A 20,585-nucleotide genomic window follows, 5' to 3' on the forward strand; every position below is an offset into this window, starting at 1 on the left:
AGTTTTCAAAAGCCACTTCCTGTTTTTATTTTCCTCAGGGTTTCACCTGCAATATCAGTTATGTTATACTCACAGACAATATTTTGACAGTTATTGAAGCTTTAGAGGGTTTTCTATCCTAATCTGTCAATTATACGCATATTCTAGCATCTGGTCCTGAGAAATAGGCTGTTTACTTTGGGAACCTTATTTTTCCAAACATAAAAATAGTGCCACCTAGGTTAATGTAACCGCTGTGTCAGATTTCAAAAAAACTTTATGGAAAAAGTAAACCATGCAATAATCTGAGACTGTGCTCAGAACAATCAAGTCAAAATAGCAGCCATGTTGTAGTCAACATAAACCATAAATTACATGCTAAATATTCCCTTACCTTTGATGATCTTCATCAGAATGCACTCCAAGGAATCCCAGGTCCACAATAAATGCTTGATTTGTTCGATAATGTCCGTTATTTATGTCCAAATAGCTACTTTTGTTAGCGCGTTTGGTATACATATCCAAATGCTCGTTCTGTTCAGCGTTATGTCAGATAAAAACTTCAAAAAGTTATATTAGGGGTGGAAGAAACATTTCAAACTAAGTACAGAATCAATCAATAGGATGTTTTTAACATTAATCTTCAATAAAGTTCCAACCGGAGTATTCCTTTGTGTCTTCAGGAGCCATGGAACGCAGGTCGCTATCATGTGGAATGCGTGTGACCAGAAAATGGCTGACTGCCAGACACCTGATTAATTCTGCTGTCATTCAGTCCCACCACACAGTAGAAGCCCCATTCAAATTTCTATAGACGGTTGACATCTGGTGGAAGTCCTAGGAAGTGCAACATCATTAACCCTCCCGTGGTCCTGGTACTGTGTCTAGTCCCCGCGTCCTCCGGGTCACCCTGTCCCGTCCTGGCTAAAGGCCCAATGTGCGCAAGTGTGACAGTAGGCGTGTGAACAACCTTTGCAGATGTATTTCTTACACCTGCAGCACACCATGTGTGTCTTGGAGTCCTTCTTGGGTGGGCAGAGCTGACACCTCTTCCTCTTACTTGCCCCGGTGGTGGCCGGGGCAACGAGCGGGGCAGCGGCCGTGCCAGCGGCGGGGCCCTGGCGCTGTTGATCAGGAGGCGCCGCCGTAGCACTCTGTAGGACTTTGACAAGGGCTGACGCCGCTTCGGTGCGGGGCAGATGCTGCCTTCTTTGGATCAGCGGCTTCACGAGTGCCTTTCCCAGCTGCTCGAGGAACACCCTGCGCTTGTTCCGCTTGCCAGGCATCCAGTCAGGCTTGATCTCTCGCCATATGACAAAGGCGTTGTAGGAGGACACGTCGAGGATGTTGTGGAAGATGACCAGGGGCCAGCGGGCAGTCATCCGTCTGCAGCTGTAGGTGCCCACCACCTTGTCTAGGTTGTCCACGCCGCCCTTGTTGCAGTTGTAGTCTAGGATGAGGGCCGGCTTCTTGTCGCGACGATCGCTGATGTGGCCCTCTGTGTGCAGCGTGCTCAAGAGTAGCACGTTCTTGTTTCTCTTTGCCAGGTAGGACACCAGAGTGGCGGTGGGCGTGAAGGCGAACCTGGAGGACAGGACCTGTCTGCCCCTGGACTCGAGCAGCGCGGGCAGGAGCTCGGCCTTGTTCCTTCTCACCGTGCCCACCATGGTGAGGTTCCTCTCGAGGAGCCGCTGGCCCAGGTCGTAGGAGGTGAAGAAGTTGTCGCAGGTGACGTTGCGACCGCTCAGGCCCGTTGTCAGATCGAGGACGACGCGCATCCCCTGGTTCTTCTCGGGGCCTCCGCCGGCCGCCTTGCCGGTGTACACTTGCATCTTCCAAGCGTAGCTGGACTTGGCGTCGCAGGCCACCCACGACTTGATGCCGTATTTGGCCGGCTTGCTGGGGATGTACTGACGGAAGGGACAGCGGCCTTTTTGGAAAGGGGACAAGACATTAGTGTGGTTACCGTGTGCAACGGGGTAGACAAAAGGGCCAACCGTTGTGTCACACACGCTCTGTATAGACATGTAAGCACACGCGCAAGCACGCGCACAAGCGCAAGCACAGTACCTCTGAACGGGACCAGTTGCTCGTCCACCGTCACGTCGGGCCCCGGGTTGTAGAGGGCCGGCAGCCGCGCCTCCCACAGGTCCCAGACCTCCCGTATGGCTGCGAGTTTGTCCGTGGCGAGTCTGGCGGGTCTCGACTGGCGGTCGTCGAATCGCAGCAGCCTCGAGTACCTGTGAAAGACCTTGAGCGACATGGTGGCTCGGATCACGGTCCTGCCGCTCTCGGCGTCCCACAGGCTTGTCGCGGCCTCGCCCCGGGACCTGTAGACGCCCGCTAGGATCAGCAGCCCTAGGTAGGCGCGCAGGTCCGTGGCGTCCATGGGTCGCCAGCCGTCGCCGTATTTTCTGGCCCCGTGCAGGTTCGTCATTTCCACAATTATCCTTTCTATCGCCGGCGTGACAAACAGGTGGAGGCGGACGCGATGTCGCGGGCCTGTGTCGCGGCATAGGCCGTGGGGCCCGGAGTCTGGTCCGGCCCGGCGCGGCAGATCGCCAGGGGCCCGCGGTGGCGGCCGTAGGCCACGGGGGACCACTCGATTTTGTCGTTCTTCGACAGCAACGGCGGCTCCCGTCGGTCCGGGGCCGAGGAGATCTCTTCCTCGTCGCGGTCCTCGGGCGGCTCTTCTTCGGGCTGCTGCTCTTCCTCAGAAGAGGGAGAAGAGGCATCGTCGACCTCGCGGCGCTCGGGGTTGTATTCCTCCCCGTCTTCGTCTTCCAAAACCTCTTCCTCTTCCTCCTCCTGGCAATCCGAGTAGTCTTCTTGGTCCACGCTGGACAAGATCTGTTCTAGAACCTGCGCGGCCGTAAAACGCCGATCGGTGGAGCCGAGCGGGTCCGCTGAGCTGCGGGGAAGAGCGCACTTGGCACGGGTGGGGCGCCGGTCACTTTGTGGGTGTGTGTGTGTGTGTGCGGGTTGGTGTGGGTGGGCGCCGATGACAATATTAGTATCCTCTCTATACGTAGGGCCGGGCGGACGGCTTACGCGGGATACCGAGACCCGAAAATGCTCGAGGCTCGCTTGCGCACACCTGTGTAGCCCTGTGCAGTCGACCCAACCCCCAGCCGAGCAACAAGAACACTCGGCTGCTCTCTAGCACACAGCGGAGCACAGGTCCGGACCTGTGCAGCGGCCGGCTGGCTCTGCGCTCTGACCCACGAGAGCAGAGCCCAGAGCGCAGAGCCCAGAGCGCAGAGCCCAGAGCGCAGAGCGGTGAGCCCAGAGCACAGCCTCGCCACACTCGCAGACACTCTACTACGCTCGACGGCACACGCCTCGCCAGTGGCTGGCAGGGTCGCTCTGATCCGAGAGCGCAGAGCACAGAGGACAGAGCACAGAGCGCAGAGCGGGGAGCCCGGCACAGCCTCGCCACACTCGCAGACTCTCTACTACGCTCAGAGGCACACGCCTCGCCAGTGGCTGGCACGGTCGCTCTGACTCGGGAGAGCAAAGCACAGAGCCCTGGAAACACAGGGCCTGGGTCGCTCTGACCCGCGAGCCCAGAGCGCAACTACAACACTCGGCTGCTCTCTAGCACACAGCGGAGCACAGGTCCGGACCTGTGCAGCGGCTGGCTGGGTCGCTCTGACCCGAGAGCGCAGAGCGGCGAGGACAGAGCACATAGCGCAGAGCGGGGAGCCGGGCACAACCTCGCCACACTCGCAGACACTCGCAGACACTCTACTACGCTCAGAGGCACACGCCTCGCCAGTGGCTGGCACGGTCGCTCTGACCCGCCAGCGCAGAACGAGAGCCCTGGAAACACAGGGCCTGGGTCGCTCTGACCCGCGAGCGCAGAGCGCAGAAAGGGGAGCCCTCCACACACAGGACCTGGGTCACACTGACCCCAGGACCACGGGAGGGTTAATATCTCAAGGGGATTTCAATGGGAACTGTGTTGAGTACATACCAGCCTCAGATTTCTCACTTCCTGTTTTGATTTCTCCTCAGGTCTTTGCCTGCCATATGACTTCTGTTATACTCACAGACATCATTCAAACATGTTTAGAAACCTCAGAGTGTTTTCTATCAAATACTAATAATAATATGCATATATTAGCAACTGAGACTGAAGAGCATGCCGTTTACTTTGGGCACCTTATTCATCCAAGCTACTCAATAGTGCCCCTGCAGCTATAAGAAGTTAATGGGACTATCATTTGTTTTTCAACAGGACAATGATCCAACACACCTCCAGGCTGTGTAAGGGCTATTTGACCAAGAAGGAGAATGATGAAGTGCTGCATCAGATGACCTGGCCTCCACAATTACCCGTCCTCAACCCAATTAGGATGGTGTGTGATGAGTTGGACCGCAGAGTGAAGGAAAAGCAGCCAACAACTGCTCAGCATATGTGGGAAATCATTCAAGACTGTTGGAAAAGCATTCCAGGTGAGGCTGGTTGAGAGAATGCCAAGCTGTCATCATGGCAAAGGGTGGCTATTTTGAAGAATCTAAAATCTACATGATTCCATTCTACAGTGTAGAATATAGTAAAAATAAAGAAAAACCCTTGAATGAGTAGATGTGTCCGAACTTTTGACGAGTACTGTATGCACAAACTCTCCCAAACTGTTCCGGCTGGGAAGCTTGTGGATGCCTTTAGGAGTTTACAGACAGCTCTTGTGCCCTAAACTGTGAATGAACCATTTCCATAGCGGATTGCTTTGTTTATGTTATTGCATCTATGAAAGTAGGTATGACTAAATGCCCTAGAGTCAAATGGCGCCACCCAGATTGCAGTAAGGAACAGTTATTTGTCCCAATTATGTTTCCCTAATCATCAAAACATCATCTCCATAACAGCTGGGCTCACTCTTCTGCTGGACAGCGCCTGCTTGGTGTGTCTGTCACAGGGGCCCAATGGGAACCAGGGGAGAGCTTGGACGATAAGAGAGGAGAGAAGCAGGGAAGTTGATTTTGGCTCCACCCTGCAAATTGCTGAGGGGAATTGGCACATTATGTTTCTCAGCTTCACTTGGCCAGAAAGACCAGAGAGAGACAACAGAAAGACCGGAGAACAGGCCCAGGAAGAAGTGGAGTAAGGTCCAAAACAAACAAATAGGTGCTGGTTGGAGATTTCTGTCCCTTGTCATTGGCCAGACATGAACATTCATTAAGGTGACTCAGTGGCTTGTAAACAGTTAAGAGCTTTTCTCAAATTTGCGGAGGCTTACAGAGTTGGAGACTGTACCATGAAGGAGGAGTGGCAGCCGAACAACTTTCCATCTGATATGGCATATCTCTGGCAGCCTGTGACCCAATCCGGCATCATTGTCATTTTTATCAAAATGTAACTCTTATCCATTTGACCTTGATTCTTCATTCCTTAGCCAGTGCTCTATGCTTTTTACCTACACTCAAAATTAGGGGTTCAGCAAGGGTTCTTCTAAGATCTTAAAAGTTCTTTGAAGAACCTTTGTGTTCTTGGCACTGAAAATGCCCCCTAAAAGGATATTCCAAGAACCTCATAGCAGGTGGGGTTCATCAAAACCTCCTTAGGTTTCTGCAAGAACCCACACAAACTAACTACCCAACTGAAACATTTTGATTTGAATTTGAAAGGACAGTAGGTGCAGGCACCTAACTGCAAAATGTAAAGATCTCCTCAATTTAAGGTAAGATTTTCCCTTGTATGATCTACATTTAAATTGTTTTATGACGATATCATCTATCTTTTATTGGTTCAGATCTTCTAAAACAGAAAATGGACACAATTCAATGGCTATCAATCAACAAAGAGGTAAGAACATGTAGGCTATAAGAATATGTTGAAGGCTAGCTGTTTTGGGCGCAGATGACTGAACTTCTCAGGTGCTGCAGGTATTGGTATTGGTATGGTATGTTATTCAGATCACATGTACCATCCTCTTCCCTTGCCTCTTCATTGAAAATCCCATAGGCCTCTACATTACGGACAATGCACCGTATGCTCTTTACCTTAACATTTATGACAAACACCAAGGTATGAATGCTGTTGTGTGCCTGTTTTGTTAAAAATCTGTATAATTATACTATTTTTTGGATTCATAGACTTCACCCTCCCTACACCTCTGATGAATATAACAGGAAATCTGTTCGATCACCATGCACTGCAAAATCATTATGGCTGTTGTTGTGCCTTTACTATGGATTAAATTATATATGACATGCTATTTTATCAAATCAATTCTCTGTAATTAATATTACCCGATTAAACTAATCATGTAAATGTAATTAACTAGGAAGTTGGGGCACCACAAAATAATGTTTCTAGAGCTGTTGTCTTCCGAATTCTTGGATATTATTTTCACGAACCCTGGCTAATAAGTTGAAACAGCAATACAAAATGTAATTTAATTATTTATTTACTAAATACATAAAATAATAATCACACAGAATTACATATACACAGGATGGATCATACATTGATTACTAATTGTCATAAAATAAAACATCCCTTGCGGACGAAATCTATATGACGGCCAGTTACACAAGAAAGAGGGTTGGGTTTGAATGAAAGAGCAGGAAGACTGAGGAACAAAAGGATTGGGTCTCTATCAGACCTTGAGAAGCTATGCTATCGTATATACAGAATCGTATGCATTCTAAATAACCGCCCATTCGGAAAAGGAAAATGAAAGAAATATATTTACTCTGAGCTGCACATCGATAGATTGGTTAAAGATGGAAGGCTGGGTTGCCCAGCAGAGATCACGCCTGTCCTTTGAAGAATATTTCTGGTCATAGGACGGATACGTTACCCCTTCATTCTGAAGAGATTGTCTGTCCTTTCCTGAGCCACGCACATTTACAGCTGGTGCTAATAACTAGATGTCTAGGATGTGTAACTTCTTTAGTGGATAAGAGTTCAAAGTTCATACCAAGTTGCCATACTCAGCTCGTGCCGTATTCTGGCTGCTGTAGTCGAAATGTATCCTTCCAGCGTGGTGATCGTCACCTCCACGTAGAAATTAGCCCTTTTGAACATATGGACACCAGTCCTCACATCATCAGGAACACAAGGTTGCCTTTCGCCAACAGGCTTTTGTAGTGGGGGAGAGAAGGACATGTTTCATAGTTCTCAACCAATGTCTATTCATTTGGGCATGGCCACTGAGCGAGCATAGTTTACTTATGAAAACAAATCTCTCATTTAGAAGCTAAAATAAAATGGTATCTTTTCACAAATAGTTTCATATTTAAACATTTAAATTGCAAAACATTTCCATGTGAATCTGATAGAATATGTAGACTTTCCATGATACAATTTATGTCATCCTGTCATCAGATATAATATCCTAGACACCAAGTGATCTGACATCATGTTCTTTAATTAAGTACCAACCGGCACATTGCTCTTTCCCCCAACATTTTGATGTTGCCCTACTCTCTCTATGTTATCAAAGGGCTTTCCAAGAGTCCATTCTGTAGAGTAGAGAGAGAAAAGGGGAAGGTATTTATGGGGGTCATAAACCTCACCAACAGGGCAACGTCATGATACTATGGATATTGAGAACACATTAACATCAACACTCCAGAGGATATACCCATTGGACTTGGGGCTCTGCAGGGAGTTCAAATTCTGCTTTGCCAATAAAATCATAATAAATACTGACAATTAAATATTGTGTTATTGTTATGCGTATTATTATTATTAATAATAATAATAATAATAATAATAATAATAGGGGAGGGGGGTAGTTCAACAATTAACCTCAAAAGGTTCTTCAAAAGGTTCTTTGAGGATCCATTAAAAGGGGTTCTTCAAAGAACTTATAGGGGTCCCTCCACAGTTTCATTTTGAAGAAACCCTAAAGGATACTCCAGGAACCTTTTATTTTTGGAGTGTATATTGTATGTGCCATACAGGGTGAACTTGCTCCATGAGAATGATGCAAAAAAATATATATGTAAGCACCTCACTGCAGTCCACAGCCTGAACATATAGAAAATGACAGTGACTTTTCAAGTGCTCTGATGTCTGCCTTGACAATATGTTGTTGAGTTTCCAGCCCGAAATACCTCTCAACCATACTCCAGTAGCTGTCAGTTTCTATTTCAGTTTTGGAACAGAAGACGTATTATTTTCCACTATAATGGCATGATCTCTGCACAGTGAATGCCAGCAGCTTGCAACATGATTCTCTTTCCAACAGGTTCCATTGAATGACTGGTAAAAAAAACTATGCAGGGAAGCCCATCGTAACAGCTGTGTTTGCTACTAAAGAAGACGTAGAGTTGATTATTTGTCATTCTGCATTAGGGCCGTCTTTCGGTGCAATGGCACTGACCTTTCACTCTCCCAGTCTCATTAAAGAAAGGCATGCTGGGAAAGCAGTTATGAGGTTATGCATTGCTCAATGCCTCTATCTCCTCCCCTGAGTGGCAATACACATTCTCCAGCAACCTTGTCGTTTGACCTCCGTCATAACTGGGCAAATTGGATATCTTTTTTCCCCTTCAAAAAGAGAGAGATGAAATAGAAAAACAAACTCCTTCAGGCCTACATAATATTAATCTCCTGTATATGATTAGTCATAATCATGGGTGTTTGACAGGTAACTAAAGGAAACTATCACGACTCGTGAGAGTAAAGATGTGGAATATGGAGTTCTAAGTGCAAACGTAGTTATGTTAAAAGTAAAGAAATATATGTTTGGGTACAAAATCTATCAAAGCATCCTCTTATGTAGAATTTTCTATTGCAAATTATTGTCCATGTTCATAATGTATGATTTAGTGAATGTTTCACAGTAAAAAACTCACCCTCTCCTCCAGTTCTTAATCCTATTTGTTCTTGCGTTATGTTGATAGCTATCACAATTATGCTTACACGGTCCCTCGAAAAATTGCCATAATTTAAATTCACTAAATTGGCTAAATAATGAACAGGACACCTTCATGTAATGGCCATTGTAATTTCATGACACATGAAAACAAGATGACTACAGATGTAGGATCTTAATTTGAGCCAGATTGCCAAAGCAGGAAAATAATCCTGCAGCAAGAGGAAATGTGAGTTATTATGTGGATTTTAATTAATGGACATTTTTGTAGGGGTTGATACATTTTTAATTAGGGCAAATTAAGTACAAACTTTAGAAGCCTTTTAAAACCTTAAATACACTCAGTGCAGGAAAATTCTCATCAACAAAAGAGTGATCAAATTAAGAACATCACTAAAGGTAACGTCACGGCTGTTGAAGTAACTTGACCAAGGTGCAGCGTGGTAAGCGTACATTTTCTCTTTTATTTGACGTGACGCTTCATGCGTCAAAGTTAACTTCCCACAAACCCAGGTGGGAAAAAGGGTACCTATGTATGGTTCCCAATCAGAGACAACGATAGACAGCTGTCCCTGATTGAGAACCATACCCGGACAAAACATAGAAATAGAAAATCATAGAAACACAAAACATAGAATGCCCACCCCAACTCACGCCCTGACCTAAATCAAAATAGAGACATAAAAAGGATCTCTAAGGTCAGGGCGTGACAGGTAAACATTTCTGCTCAATTTCATGCACACTATCATTTTTGTACGGCTGTGTGGAAAGTGTTTTGCATACAGATGTGATGCGATAATAAGGCTATTGTTCTCTACGTCAAATGAATGACAGCAGGAATTACCTGCACAAACAAATTCCACAACTATCTGTCTAACTCTCTCAAGCCTCATCAAGCAATGTTTGCAAACCTTTATGGAGCCTCTGTGAGCTCTTTTCTGGAAGTATATTTTTTGCAAGCATGTCTTTATTAGCTATTGTCTGTGTGTTTGGCAGTGGAACTGAGATTTGGGTGCTTGGTGCTCATTGTTGAGCAAGTACCCCTTTCATTAAAAGTAGACTGAGCAGAACACCGGAGGCAGAGAGGATTTCTGGTCTGGGGAGCCGCAACAAGCCCGAGCTACCCTACCCACACACTGTTAATTAAGGACCCAGTGCCCTTACCCTGCCCCAGCATGAGTGCCTGTCCTCTGGGGACGGAATAAACTGGGCCTCCAGGCTCCACTGTCTGAGCAGGCCTCAGGAGGTCACCGGCTGGGGCAACAGAGCATACAGACAGACTGTGCTTCATAGTGGGACACTGTTTTTACCCAATTAAGACTTCCCCTTCTTATCGCCACCAACATCAAGGTCTACTGGTAACACAAATTAAGGGTCAATTATGCCTTGGAAGCACCAGAGAGATCAAAGGGGTGTCCACTGAATTAGAAACTGCTCTGGAGAGGAAAACAGCTTGATAAGGTTGGATTGGGTGTTTTAAAAGGAAGCTGACCACCAGAACCATACCAAATAATTTATGAACAACTGCCTTAAAAATGGGTCAAAGTTAAACACATTGAGGCAACTGTTGTTAGCCCAATTGTTGTTATTCTGCAAGATATGAGCTCTGATAATGCATTCATAATGATACAAGGCACAGTCCAATTCAACTGAATCTTTTCCTCTACCAGGCTCTCAAAAACGAAAAGGTTTTGCGGTGAAAAATATGGAAGGAATCAAACCGACTGATAATTACAGCTGCTCCAAGACACCGTCTGATTGGCTGTATCTGCAAAAAAAAGTATCAGCCTGCAGAAGAATAAAGAAATAGAAAAAAAACAACAAGAACAAAAAACAGAGGGGAAAACATAATTCATCTTCCCTCACTTTGTTTCCTTGATTCTCTCCCTGGCAGTAATTCAATGCAAATGTTCCAGCAGTCAAACACATTTAAGAAATGAATGGAGCGTTATGGATTCAAATGTAATTCGTTAACAGTTAATGAAAACCCTCTCAATATAAACAGAGGGGTGCTTATTGAACTGGCGTCGGGGAACGGTTGATACACTAACGCTCGGTCCGTTTGATATTTACAGATGGGCCCTTCTTCTATTCCCAGGCGAGATGAGATAGGGTGCCAATCCAATTTCAAAACGTGTGTAACAATATCTGCTCGGGCACATGTGGTCGTGTTTACTGACCATGTAGAAATGCATTTTGGAAATGCTAACTTGTGTGTCTACGTGTTCCATGACCTGCTAGTGTTTCATGTCTGAGTTCTATTCCTAGTGGTTAAGCCCACCTGTTCTGCCCCCCAACAGGTTCAGAAAACGAATTGGTAAATAGAAAGTGGGCAATAAACGGTGTTCAGCTACTGTTTGGGGACTTGCATTTGTTGAGCCCATCCTTTGTGAAGGAAGTAATTTTCCTGAGTCTGTTGAAAGCAACAGCAACTATTTAGTTAGTGTCCTTCACAGACACATTTTTCAGCATTTATTTGACATACTCCGTGCCCCTTCGAAATATTCCAAAACTGTCTGGAGGCCTAAGCAGTGACACCAAGAGAGCATATGTTCATATGTGTGTAACGCCTAGCAGATTCACTCTGGGAGAAAGTTTGTCCCGTGTGTGTGTGTGTTTATGTATGTGTGTCTATTTGTGTGTGTGGAGGGAGGGAGGGAGGTATCATATTAAATTATTCCTCTGCTTTTGCTCGTAACATACTTTAGTCTTACTGATTGAATTGATTCCAGATCCAAAACATCTCCGGCAGGGAAGAGGTACTCGGAGTGGACTTCTAGTCTTAGACCACCCACCAATTCCAAGTATATTACTTGCTAAAATGTTCAGTCTCTGGAAAATAAAGTTGACGAGCTGAGGGCGAGGATTTCCTTCCAGATAGACATCAGGGATTATAACATACTGTTTCATGGATGCATGGCTCTCTCGGGATATACTGTCTGATATACTGTCACGCAGACAGGAATAAATATCTCTCTGGGAAGAAGAAAGGAGGGGGTTATGTTTCATGATTAACTACTCATGGTTTGATTGTAAAAACATACAGTACAGGAATTCAAGTCCATTTGTTCACCCGACCTAGAATACCTCACAGTCAAATGCCAACCGTATTACCTCACCAAAGAATTCTCTTCAGGTTATAGTCACAGCCATGTATATTCCCGCTCAAGCTTATACCACGACGGCCCTCAAAGAACTTCACTGGACTTTATACAAACTAGAAGCCACATATCCTGAGGTCGCATTTATTGTAGTTTGGGATTTTAACAAAGCAAATTTGAGGAAAATGCCTCAAAAGTTCTATCAACACATTCACTGTAGTACTCGCACTGCTTAAACACTCGACCACTGCTACTCCAACTTCCGGGATGCCTACAAGGCCCTCCCCCACCCTCCCTTCGGCAAATCTGAGCACGACACCATTTTATTCCTCTATTCCTATAGGCAGAATCTCAAACAGGAAGTGGCCGTGCTAAGGACTATTCAATGCTGGTCTGAGAATTCGGAATCCAAGCTTCAAGATTATTTTCATCACTCGACCTGGTATATTTTCCGGGTAGCCTCCGACCATGACATTGACGAACACACTGATACGGGGACTGAGTTTATCAGGAAGTGTATAGGATATGTTGTCCCCACTGTGACTATTAAAACCTACCCAAACCAGAAACCATGAAAAGATGCCATCATTGGCACAAAACTGAAAACGCAAACCACCGCATTTAACCATGGCAAGGTGGCTGGGAATATAGCCGAATACAAACAGTGTAGTTATTCCCTCCGTAAGGTATTCAAGCAGGCAAAACGTCAGTATAGAGATAAAGTGGAGTCGTAATTCAACAGCTTAGCAGGGTCTACAGACAATCACGGACTACATAAGGAAAACCAGCCACGTCACAGATACCGAAGTCTTGTTTCTGGACAAGCTAAACACCTTCTTTGGCCAGCTTTGAGAACATCACAGTGCCACCGACGTGGCCCGCTACCAAGAAATGTGGGCTCTCCTTCTCCGTGGCCGACGTTAGCAAGACATTTAAGTGTGTTAACCTCACTTGTGTAGGGGGCAGTATTTTCACGTCCGGATGAAAAGCGTGCCCAGAGTAAACTGTAGGATTTTTAGGATATGCATATTATTGGTATATTTGGATAGAAAACACTCTGATGTTTCTAAAACTGTTTGAATGATGTCTGTGAGTATAACATAACTTATATGGCAGGCAAAAACCTGAGAACAAATCCAACCAGGAAGTGGGAAATCTGAGGTTTGTAGTTTTTCAGCTCAGCCCCCATTGAAGATACAGGGTGATATTAGTTACGTTTCACTTCCCAGGGCTTCCACTAGATGTCAACAGTATTTAGAACCTGCTTTGAGGATTCTACTCTAAAGGAGGGGCTTGTAAGGGCTCTTTGAGTGAGTGGTCTGGCAGAGTGCCACAGCCTCGATCTGGCGCGCTCACGTGAAAGGTAGCTACGTTCCACTTCATTTGTACAGACAAAGGAATTGTCCGGTTGGAACATTAATGAAGTTTTATGTTAAAAACATCCTAAAGATAGATTCCATACTTAGTTTGTGTTACGGCTTTATTCTGTCGAAGGAGAGTCGGACCAAAATGCAGCGTGGTTAGTTCGATACATCTTTAATGAAGACAAAAACACGAACTATACAAAAACAATAAACGTAACGTGAAAACCGAAACAGCCTATCTTGTGCAAACAAACACAGAGACATGAACAATCACCCACGAAACACTCAAAGAATATGGCTGCCTAAATATGGTTCCCAATGAGAGACAACGAGAATCACCTGCCTCTGATTGAGAACCGCCTCAGGCAACCATAGACTTTGCTAGAACACCCCACTAAGCCACAATCCCAAAACCTACGAAAAACCCCAATACACAAACACACCACAAAATAAACCCATGTCACACCCTGGCCTGACCAAATAAATAAAGAAAACACAAAATACTAAGACCAGGGCGTGACAGTTTGGCATGTTTCTACGGGCTGAAACTGAACTTTTTGAACTTTTCGTCCGACGTCCAACTTCAGAGTGTTGTCTATCCAATACTTATAATAATATGCATATATTAGCATCTGGTACAAAGTAGGGGGCAGTTCACTCTGGGCACGCTATTCATCCAACAGTGAAAATGCTGCCCCTATCCCAAAAAGGTTAAGGAGAAGTTTATCTTTAATCGTATGTTTAACACTTGTATCTTAGATCAATGTTTATGATGAGTATTTCTGTAATTTGATGTGGTTCTCTGCACTTTCACCAGATGTTTGTTTGAGACAATGCATTTCTGACATAACGCACTAATTTCAAATTAGATTTTTGGACATAAAGATGAACTTTATCGAACCAAACACACATTTAGTGTCTAACATGGAGTCCTGGGAGTGCCATCTGATGAAGAACATCAATGGTTAGTGATTCATATTGACGCTACTTCTGTCTTTTGTGACACCTCTCCTTCTTTGGAAAATGGCTGTATGGTTTACTGTGGCTAGGCGCTAACCTAACATAATCGCAAGGTGTGCTTTCGCCGTAAAGCCTTTTTGAAATCAGACACTGTGGCTGGATTAACAAGACGTTTATCTTTAAAAGGGTGTATAATACTTGTATGTTTAAGGAATTTTAATTATGAGATTTCTGTTGTTTTGAATTTGGCGCCCTGCAATTTCACTGGATGTTGGCAAGGTGGGACGCTAGCATCCAACTTGTACCAGAGAGGTTAACCCTCACAAGGCTGCCCAGACGGCATCCCTAGCCGCATGCTCAGAGCATGCGCAGACCAGCTGGCTGGAGTGTTTACAGACATATTCAATCTCTCCTTATACCAGTCTGCTGTCTCCACATGCTTCAAGAGGGCCACCATTTTTATTTTTTTTATTTTTTATTTCACCTTTAGTTAACCATTGTTGGTGTACACAAGAAAGCAGAGGTAACTGAACTAAATGACTATCACTCACCTCTGTCATCATGAAGTGCTTTGAGAGACTTGTCAAGGATCATATCACCTCTACCTCACCTGACACCCTAGACCCACTTCAACTTGCTTACCGCCCAAATATATCCACAGACAATGCAACAGCCATCACACTGCACATGGCCCTATTCCATCTGGACAAGAGGAATACCTCAGCAAGAATGCTGTTCATCGACTATAACTCAGCATTCAACACCATAGTACCATCCAAGCTCATCATTAAGCCTGAGGCCCTGGGTCTGAACCCTGCCCTTTGCAACTGGGTACTGGACTTCCTGATGGGCTGCCCCCAGGTGGTGAAGGTAGGAAACAACACCTCCACTTCACCGATCATCAACACTGGGGCCCCACAAGGGTGCGTGCTCAGCCCGCTCCTGTACTCCCTGTTCACCCATGAATGCATGGCCACGCACACATCCAACTCAATCATCAAGTTTTCAGATGGCACAACAGTAGTAGGCTTGATTACCAACAATGATATTACTAGCCTACAGGTAGGAGGTGAGGGCTCTGGGAGTGTGGAGCCAGGAAAATAACCTCCCCCTCTATGTCAAGAAAAACAAATGAGCTGATTGTGGACTTCAGGGAACAGTAGAGGGAGCACCCCCTTATCCACATTGACGGGACCGCAGTGGAGAAGGTGGAAAGCTTCAAATTCCTCTTTGTATACATCACTGACAAACTGAAATTGTCCACCCAAAGAAAGTGTGGTGAAGAAGGCGCAACAGCGTCTCTTCAACCTCAGGAGATGTGGAAATGTGGCTTGACACCTAAAACCCTCGCAAACTTTTACAGATGCACAATTGAGAGAATACTGTCAGGCTGTATCACCGCCTGGTACGGCAACTGCACTGCCCATAACCGCAGGTCTTTCCAGAGGGTGGTCTGCCCAACGCATCACCGGGGACAAACTACCTGCCCTCCAGGATACCTACAGCCCCCAATGTCTCAAGGAAGGCCAAAAAGATCATCAAGGACAACAACCACCCGAGCCACTGCCTGTTCACCCCGCTATCATCTAGAAGGTGAGGTCAGTACAGGGGCATCAAAGCTGAGGCCAAGAGACTGAAAAACAGCTTCTAACTCAAGGTCATCAGACTGTTAAATAGCCACCTGTAGCACATTAGAGGCTGTTGCCTATATATAGACTTGAAATCACACACTAGAATAATGGAACACTCGTCACTTTAATAATGTTTACATATTTTGCATTACTCAAATCATATGTATTTACTCTATTCCACTATATCTTAGTCTATGCCGCGCTGACATTGCTCGTCCATATATTTATATATTCTTAATTCCATTCCTTTACTTAGATTTGTGTGTATTGTTGTGAAATGATTAGATATTATGATACTGTTGGAGCTAGAAACACAAGCATTTTGCTACACCCGCAATAACATCTGCTAAACTCTTGTATGTGATCAATAAAAATGTATTTGATTTGACTGTCATCATTGAATTAGTTTGTGGTGACGAGGGGCATTGGACAAAACAAAGTCATCAGCAGTTTGATCATTTCTAACCAATCAGAGTATCAAAGCCAATGACAAATGTTCTAACTGCTAACTGCTATTTTCTAACTTCTAACTTTACCCACCTGTTTCTGGACCAATCAGACTCCCCGAATGTGCTCGCATTCATAGAATGGTCAGAGAGGTACTCATTGCAAAGAAAAGAAACTAACGTCTGTGGGCGTGGTGTAGCATTTGGCTGGAGCAAGGAGTCTGGGTAGCCAGGCAAGGAGGGAGGGTGGGTGTGTTAGAGGGAATGAAAAGACTTTGCATGTCTCGTGTCTTTCACAGGCATTTTTTCAGTCGCCGGGATGTTTTGTTTCCCGGGAAAAATTATGAGCTGAAGCCATGGCACATCTTCCCATTCTAAAATACGTGGATAGGGATAACACAAAGCACACATTCTCTCCCATTTATACCGATCGCCACACTATTGGGGAAAGTGGAGACGCCAGAAAAAGGGATTGCTGACCGTGCTTAAAATATATTTTGAAAGTCCATGTAATTTAGATCAGACATTTCTGGCATGCGAGGGAGACTGTGCCAAGCTTCTGACTTGTTAAGCATGTGGGGAAAATTTGTAACAAGTGTGCTGAGAATCGGGAAGCAAGTTCAGGGAGTGAGTGTTAATTCCTCTTAAGACTCGGAGGCAGTATTTTCATTTTTGGAAAAATAACGTTCCCAAAGTAAACAGGCTATTTCTCAGGACAAGATGCTAGAATATGCATACAATTGACAGGTTAGGATAGAAAACACTCTAAAGATTCCAAAACTGTAAAAATATTGTCTGTGAGTATAACAGAACTGATATTGCAGGCGAAAGCCTGAGAAAAATCGAATCAGGAAGTGACTTTTATTTTGAAACCTCATCGTTCCTATGCCTCCCTATTGGGCATTGAAAGGGATATCAACCAGGTTCCTTTTTCTATGGCTTCCCTAATGTGTCTACAGTCACAAGACATAGTTTCAGGCTTTTATTTTGAAAAATGAGCGTTAACGACAACATTGCGTCAGTGGTCAGCTGGTGGCTCTCAGAGTGATTTGTGCATAATAGACAAAGGCGGCCATTGCTCCTCTAAGTAAGAGCTCCAACTAAGAAGCCAATTGTCCCGGTTGATATATTATCGAATAGATATTTGAAAAACACCTTGAGGATTGATTATAAAAAACGTTTGCCATGTTTCTGTCGATATTATGGATCTAATTTGGAATATTTTTCGGCGTTGTCGTGACCGCAATATCCGTTGGATTTCTCAACAAAACGTGAAGAATAAACGGAGGTATTTCGGCTATACAAATAATCTTTATGGAACAAAATGAACATTTGCTGTCTAACTGGGAGTCTCGTGAGTGAAAATATCTGAAGCTCATCAAAGGTAAACGATTTAATTTGTTTGCTTTTCTGATTTTCGTGACCAAGCTGCATGCTGCTAGCTGGACATAATGCTATGCTAGGCTATCGATAAACTTACACAAATGCTTGTCTTGCTTTGGCTGTAAAGCATAATTTCAAAATCTGAGATGACAGGGTGATTAACAATAGGCTAAGCTGTGTTTCATTATATTTCACTTGTGATTTCATGAATATGAATATTTTCTAGTAAGATTTTTTGTCAGTTGCGTTATGCTAATTAGAGTAGTTGATGACAATTCTCCCGGATCCGGGAGGGGTAGTTTCAAGAGGTTTTTTAATAAATAAAAGAAACAATGAACACAAAACACAAACAACGTACCAACATGAAAACAGAGTTAACACCTGAGGAAAGAACCAAGGCGGAGTGACAGATATAGGAAAATATAATCAAGGAGGTGATGGGAGTCCAGGTGAGTGTCATGAGGCGCAGATGCACGAGACGATTGTGACAGGTGTGCGGGATAATCAGCAGCCTGATGACCTAGAGGCCGGAGGGGGAGTATACGTGACAGTACCCTCTCCAGCCGCAGGACGCTGTCAAAGGGGACGAACTTATGGATCAGGAGCGGACCGGTCACCCCTGCTGATGAGCGAGAACCTGAGGTATGAACGATCCGGCTGAGGTATGAAAATCCTGACGAACCGGCTGAGGCAGGGAAGCCTGGCAATATGGTTGAGGCATGAGAGCCAGCAGCAGTTCCCGGACCCGACGTCATTACTCCGACAAAAAAATAAAATAAAGAAAACACTCCCTGATGCTTCCCTTAGGTGAGGTGTTATTCTGTAACGAGTGTGCTGACAGTCGGGAAGCAAGTTCAGGGAGTGAGTGTTTAATAAATAAAAGAAACAATGGACACGAAACACAAACAACGGACCAACATGAAAACAATGTCAATAACACCTGAGAAAAGAACCTAGGGGGAGTGACAGATATAGGGAAGATAATTAAGTAGGTGATGGAGTCCAGGTGAGTGTCATGAGGGGCAGGTGTGCGAGACGATGGTGACAGGTGCGTGGGATAATCAGAAGCCTGATGACCTAGAGGCCGGAGAGGAAGTAAACGTGATAAAATTGATTTCCAGGACAGGTCAATCTCTCAGCCTCCCCGGGCTGCTTTATTGATTGGAATTTGCTGCGGCTCTGGGCGGTTAACATACATTTGCACCAGTTAACGTGTGAAACCATTCCGATGCTTGGTGGGACTTGGCACGTCCAAAGTAATGACAAGTCTTCAGGCTTCCATCTCCAGTCATAACACCGGACACCGATCTATTAACCTCTCTAGGGTATGTGGGATGCTAGCGTCCCATCTGGCCAACATCCAGTGAGGTTGCAGAGCGTCAATTACAGAAGTGCTCATTATAAAAATTCAGACGACAAAACATATTTTACATAAGTTTAAAGACTAACTTATTTTCGGGGAAAGCATACCTAGCCCAGAACATACCTAGCCCAGAACATAGCCCAGTTGACAAATTATTACAAACAGTAACCAGCCAAGCAGAAGCGTTACAAAACTCAGAAATAGAGATAAAATTAATCCCTTACCTTTGATGATCTTCATATGGTGGCAATCAGAAGACATTAATTTACTCAATAAATGTTCCTTTTGTTCGATGAAGTCTCTTTATATCCAAAAACCTCCGTTTTTTTTGTGTGTTTTCTTCAGTAATCCAAACGCAGTCAAAACAATCAGACAAAAAAATCTAAATTGTATCCGTAAAGTTCATAGAAACATGTCAAACGATGTTCATATTCAATCCTCAGGTTGAAGGATAAACAAGAAATGCACATGTTCCTGAAAAAACTCTGCGTCACGTTAGCGTCCACTCGTTCAGACTGGTCTTACTCCCCCATTTATAAGAATACAAGCCTGAAACGATTTCTAAAGACTGTTGACATCTAGTGGAAGGCATAGGAACTGCAAATTGAGTCCTAATTCAATGGATACTGTAATGGCATTGAATAGAAAACAACAAAACCATATACTCACAGACACCATTTTAACAGTTTTGGAAACTTTAGAGTGTTATCCAAATGTACCAGTTATATGCATATCATATATTCTAGGCCCGAATAGCAGGCCGTTGAATTTGGGCATGCCTTTCATCCAAAATTCCGAATGCTGCCCGCTTCCCTAGAGAGGTTAAACATTCAAATGCTGAGGAGGGAAGATTCCTGGGTGTAGTACTGTCACTTCAGTGTACCCATTGTCTGGAGTAAATCTGGACTGTTGACTATAGCTCAAGTCTTGGCTGCTCACTTGCCCTAAAATAGACATTACATTTCAAGGAATGTAATGTCGAGAAATAGCATCGTTAAAAGTAAAACTAGCACAACAGTCCAATTAATTGCAGTATAAATGGAGTGTGAATAGTAAGTGTTTATGTCGACACCGAGTTGCCTGAGTGTAGCCCTTTGAACTCAATCCAATCCTCTTTTTTTGGTCATCATACCGCATCCATGTTTGATGCTGGACGTATGACGCTGATGGTGCTCCTGACTACATTTGGGCTTTAAATAAAAATGTTTACAAAGACCTAGAAGGGTGAATGATGGCTTGGGTCGTGGTCTCAAGGGTGGGTGGGGCCATTCATCATCCTGACAGGCCGGTGGCATCAAGTGTGACATTCCTGGGTGTGCGGGGCCACCAGCGCTGGAGCGTGCCATACAAACACACCCCCTGAGCCTGGGGCACGGCCCCTGCCACACATCTGGAGGGGAACCTGATCCTTTTCCACAGCCTGGGGGGCCGGGGTGGGGGCTGAGAGGTTGTGTGGGGAAGGGGACGGTCCTTTCACTTATGAGCTGATCCCTCCATGCAACCCTGTTGGCACTTACATGTGAG

At 44.9% G+C, this 20,585-nt stretch overlaps 1 pseudogene; it reads right to left on the bottom strand.

The window, feature by feature from the left end:
* Positions 1-884: 884 nt before the first annotated feature.
* Positions 885-18,453, bottom strand: LOC112233366 (annotated as a pseudogene).
* Positions 18,454-20,585: the final 2,132 nt, after the last annotated feature.

This window comes from Oncorhynchus tshawytscha, linkage group LG18, assembly GCF_018296145.1.
Source record: "Oncorhynchus tshawytscha isolate Ot180627B linkage group LG18, Otsh_v2.0, whole genome shotgun sequence".
Classification (NCBI taxonomy): domain Eukaryota; kingdom Metazoa; phylum Chordata; class Actinopteri; order Salmoniformes; family Salmonidae; genus Oncorhynchus; species Oncorhynchus tshawytscha.